We start from the raw sequence: 5,975 nt of genomic DNA on the forward strand, positions 1-5,975 counted from the left end.
GGACCATTTTACTAGGCTCTTTGTAAAATTGACAATACCTCAAAATCAATATTACCTTCTTAAAATTCTATGAACCTTGGGAACACAAGTCAGGAACAACCTCTGTAGAAAGCTAGTAGTTTTAATACATGTTAAATGCCAGTAAGTGCTAAAGGATTTTAGAGAAGTGCAGTATATACCATTTTGGGTTCTAAAGCTTCCATGATAGCCAGATGGTTCCGAATTGTGTCTGCAGTCTACAAAAAGGTTGCTAGGAAAATTGGCTTTGTTTTACCTCAAAATAATATGTGGTATTACAGCTTCACTTGAGACATTTTCCAGCATTTCGTTGCCTGTGTCTATATCTACTATTTTAGATTTTACTCTTTATTCTGCACTACATTATAAAAATAATTTAACACAAGGCAGAAACTTACAATTACTTTTGTGGTAGGCAGCATTAAACCATACCCCAGTGTTTATAAAATCATGACAATGAGCTATCGGAGGATTTTATCTGTAAGTAAAAGTTTCAGGAGATTTAATCTCATTTATTTTTTGCTTGATATATATATTTATTTTGATAGTTTCAGTGAACCATATTGGTTCTAGGAAGGAAAAAGATTGGACAAGTATTGAAAATTTCATACCTTTACCACTACAATTCCTGATATTGTCTAGACAGTTTTGTAACTTCAGAACATTTATGACTTGCTTTGTAAAAGACTCATAGTATTTAACTCCTCACTGATCAATGATTCTAGCATTTTTTTCATGAAATATTTATTACTGAGAAGGAAAAGCAAAATAATGTCAATGTTGCATATGTAACTACAAAATGCATTTAGAAATTCACCACCAGCTGTTTTGTTTGCTGGGTTATAATATTTCATTTGCATTTATAAAACTGCTTAGGGAAATGTTTATAGTTCACTTCATTCCATTCCTTCGTGAAATTTTGGTATTTGTGATGTATAGATCAAAGTGGTCATCTGTGTTTGAAAACATCAGAGATTTCTTTAAAAATGTTCGGGCAAAAATATATAGACAAAATAACAGTCTCTTGGACTTTAATCTTTTCGATTAAAGCTCCAGTGGTGGAATTTTATTCTTGAGCTTTCAAGAAAGAGAACAGATTTTTTAGATGAAAAGCTGCAGACTCATTTACAAAGACGTAATATTTTCTTGTGCTGATAGCATACCCTGAGGGCCCCCACCCAGGGTAAAGAGAGGCGGAAAGAAGATTCTGTCACAATCCAAAGGCAACTGGTTGATGAGGCCAAATAAGTACATGATGATTTATTTGTGTGTCAGGTGCCAAGGTGTGCGATGTGAAGATTTGTATCTATAAGCCAAAATGAGGCAGACCACAGGGTAGACGTTGGTAAGTGATGAACGTGAAAGAAGTCAATGTCAGAAATGATATACTTCTTGAGGCAAATTAGAAGCCACACTCTCTGCAGAGGGTTCTCTGTATAAAGGGAAAGAAGAGGGGGAAAGGAAGGGAGCTAATTAGGCGCCAGGTACTCTTTTAGGTTCTGGGTGTGCTAAGAGGAATATGACATCATCTCTGTCTTCCGGGAGTTCACAGGCTAGTGGGAGAAAATAATATTGTGTATTTGTTAGGCACCAGGCACACTGCATATACCATCACATCTATCTTCATGGAAAAAGCTAAAAACTAGTGAGGAGTGGCCTTCATTTGGTCTAGAAAACGTTCAAAAGGGAGAATGGGGTGATAAGACCTTATCTATGTATCCAGGTCTTCCCAGGAGAGAAAATATCCATATCACTTTAAACACAAAACAAAACAAACCAACCAACCCCAAACTACTGAGTGTTCTGTTACTTTGGATGGATGAGCTTATGATCCTGTTTCCAGACCCATAAACCCAGGAAACAAACCTTGACTGTGAACTGAAGACCCTTCCTAGACATAGTAAATAAAGAGAATGAGGCTAAAATAGTATATCCGATTTGATAAGACATAGTTGTATATAGATATGCTATGAGCCAGGGCATGGGACCAGTTGACACTTGAAATGTAAGAAGAATATTCTAGAAGTCCAGATTACAGTTGCTAGATAGGAGACTGAAGCCTGAGCAATCCAGTGCAGTGACCTCAGAATTAATGTTGGGAGGCAGAAGAGGATAGTGGTGAAGTGCACAGGCTCTGCAGTCAGTGGCCTGTGTTCATATCCTGGGCCTGACATTGACCAGTTGTGCCACCTTGAATAGGCTACCTAGGTTCTCTGGGTTTCAGTTTCTTTGTCGGTAAAATGAGGCTAATAATAGTATTTGCTTCACAGGGTTGTTGATATAAATAAATGAGATAATACATTCAAAGTGCTTAGCAGGATGCCTGGAATATAGTATGCAGTTAACAAATATTAGCTGTTGCTATTATTCAGAGAATGAAACCTCAGAAGCATGCAGAGTTTCAGCTAGAATGAGGGAACTTCCTTTGAGTCATGAAGGAGGCAAAATTCGTGCAATAAAAAAAAAAAAAACACCTGTACATAGCAGACAGAAAGATAAAAACACTTTCCATCTCAAATAGATTGTGCGGGTTAGAATATAAGTTGAGTTAGATATGCCACTACTATGTTCCTAGAGCCCCATCCTTTCCTCTATCTCAGCTCTTGTTAAGTGAATTATAATTGTCTGTTTGCTTGTCTGTCTTCTTCACTGGACTATGAGCTACTTAGGGGCAGATACTGTACTTTTCTGTAACCTAAGTACCTACTATAATGTCTGGCATATGGTAGATGCTCATAAGTGTTGGTTGAAATAATAAAAATATTTAAGACAGGCTTAAATAAACACAACAACACTGTCTCTGGCTTCTCACTTAAAAAGGGCATTTAGAAAGATTGGCCTCATAGGTAAACCCAGAGATTATCAAAAGGAGGTGCTCTTTTTTCAAAAAAACAATTTTTTTCTTTAATCATTTTTATAAAGGAAGTGAATTTTAGTAAGTGCTGAGAGAATGTGTAAACTCACCACAGGTAACACTGTCATAACACTGTCACAGGAGAATTCACACCTATAGATGAGCTAGTGGAAGAACAAAGTTAGTTTTGAAAGGTCAGAGAAAAAGATTTTCAAATGTCAGAGCCACTCTATAAAACTGACCACCCTTGGCATCATTCTTTTAATCTACCTGGGTTTGAGAATAGCCTAGGGCATTTGAAATGAAGACAATTAGCACCTCAGACAGGGCTTCCACATGCAAAATTCTGTCACCTCTCAGAGACCTCAGGAGTTGACAAGTTTGGATAAGAAGATACTTTCAACCTTGGCTGGCAGTTTTTCTAAAATTTCAATGCTTTTATAATTTGGTTTAAATGGCATCTATATTCTAAAAGGTTGTGACTGTGAAGCTCTCTTCCTCCGTTCTATGATTTTTCCCCTTAAGTTATTATAAAATGCCAAGAATGAAAATATTTCCTTTATTGAGGGAGATTGAGGAAACAGGTCTTTGTTCTTGTACACAAATAAGTTCAATTCATTTCCCCTCTGTTTCTCTCTAAAACACATTTGGCTTTTGTTTAGAGAATAGAATGTTAAACCTAGAAGTGACCTTAGGGGTCATCTGGTTCAATTCCATTTGATAGATGGAGAAAATGAGACTCAGAGAGAAGAAGTGATTCAGTGGCAAAACATGGCATATATTTCAACTCTCCTACTTACTGGACTACTGCTCCTTCCAATTCATCTTGTCATTTCAAAGATGACCATAGGCATGTAGAACCAATATTGTGTGTGTGTGTAAAAGAGAATTTCAGTATTTTTTCTTTTATTGAGAGCATTAATTTCATTCATTCATTCATTCACACAACAAATATATATAGCACCTACTACTTGCCAGACACAGGATACAGTGGTGAGCAAAGTACACAAAATCCCTCCATCGTGGACCTTACATTCTAGTGGGGGAGACAGACGATAAACCATTAATTAAATAATTCTGCTCCTAAGTGGTTTATACTTGTACTTGGGGTCCATTCTTCCTAACTCTTTCTCTATTGGTGCCTCTACTTTCTCCATTGCTCTCCTCTTTCATTTTCTCCCATTTTCTCTTGTGTGTATGGGGAGAGAAGGAAGAGAGTCATTTCAATTCCTCTTTTCTCTACGCTTCAAGCTCAGTGTGAAGTTTTGAATTTGCTAAAGTCAGGTTTAGTACTGGTGTAGGATTAGAGTGAAGATGTCAGTATTTTTCATCAACACTGCACTAGTGGGCTGGCTCGGCTGGCTCGGCTGGCTCAGCTGTCAGCTTGCTTGTAAGATGACAATGAGGTACTGCATGTGAAAGTTGTACTATTACCTTATAATTTATCTGTTTTTTAGTGCAATTTTAGTTGTGCTGAACCCCATCATACCTGGCTGCTTTGACAGGTGTGCTATTTTCGCAACACGGAACAAAACAGAGAAAGAAAAAAAGAGTGCATGGTACGCTTGTGCTGTCAGATCCAGGTTACTCTGTTCCTAAGTTTATGGATGATTTGTTCAGAGTTGTTAAGAGACAAAAAAAGGTTAGGTTTTGTTTTCACTTATGTGACACTGAATGTTCTCACAGTTCGCCTCACAGGTCGGCTGTTGCTCATATGGACTGATATAAAGGGATCCCTTTCCCTGTCTCCTCCTTTCTATTTGAAATTCCACCATTTTGATTAATTCCTCTGGGCTAACCATTTGCCTGCTCAATATATGGAGAGCCCAAGGTGGACAACCTTTCAAATCCTTAATGTTGGAGTATGCATTCATATATCAGATTAATTTCTTCCTTGATCCAAAGCATGAAAAGGGGTAAGAGGTGGAGTTGGTCAAAAACATGTGAGGAAGGAAGATGATAAAATAATATTGGCCCCATTCCCCAGAGCCATCCCCAAATGTCACCTTAAATGCTTTAAAAAAAATTCTTAATGCTGAAAATGACTAGTAGGAGACTTATGTTTATACTTTGCCTACTAAGGCTGGACACTCTTCAATCAAGAAGAAAAGTTGCTACCAGCTACCGCTGAAATCTTAGAGGATTGTTCTTAATCCTAGTAGATGAAGAGCAAGTATCTGTCTTTGGTTCAAGTCAGCTCTGTACATCCAATCCATTGGTAAGACATGTGAGGAATTAAGTGTCGTTCTCCCTATTGAGCTTCCAGCCTTGCCATATTCTCAAAGAACTACACACTGAAGTTGCAGAAAGCATATAATAGACGACATAGCTTCAGTTATTTAAATTCAAATTTTAAAAGTACTTTACATAATCTAAAGATACATGTACAAGACCATTCAGCTTCAGCAATAAATAAAGTCTTACTCTAGTGAAAATGCAGGAAGTTTTGCGGAAATATTACCTAGCACATTTTGAAATAGAAGCAATGTTTTATTTCAGAGAAGAAAATGAAGGTTGAAAGGTTTTAAAATATTAAAGACAGTTTAGCCTCAATCGAAGAAATAACATTTTCTAGAAACAACAGAGAATAAAAGTTACAACAAAATTATCAACAACTTGCAAATGATTCAAAACAGATTTTATGGACAAAATGCTGAAAGGTGGGCCCTGTACACCAAAGGGCACATACAAATCCACATAAAGGCAAAGCACCAGTTAAATGATTCACAGTCTAATCTAAAGCCCATCAGATAGATACATCTGGAACATCTTTGGATGTACATTGTGACTTTTGTATCTCAACTAGCACTTTGGGACTTGGACAAGGTGTTAGGAAAGAAATCAGTATTTGCTCAGGACCAAGACTTCTCAAGATGACTGCGTGAGGTAGAAGGAAGAGGGAGAAGAAGAACTTGCCCAAAGTTCACTGTTCATCTACTATGTCTGATTCTGTAGGAGTCTTCATGGCCATGTTCAGTAATGATTGCATACTGACAGTACTGATAAAACTATCAGTGTTTTGTTCTCAGAGCTTTTGGTCCTTTCATTTTGTCAGTATGTTTTTGCCCTACATAATGGGTCCACATACCGACAGAGACATGTA

The sequence above is a fragment of the Pongo abelii genome, chromosome X, assembly GCF_028885655.2.
Source record: "Pongo abelii isolate AG06213 chromosome X, NHGRI_mPonAbe1-v2.0_pri, whole genome shotgun sequence".
Lineage (NCBI taxonomy): Eukaryota > Metazoa > Chordata > Mammalia > Primates > Hominidae > Pongo > Pongo abelii.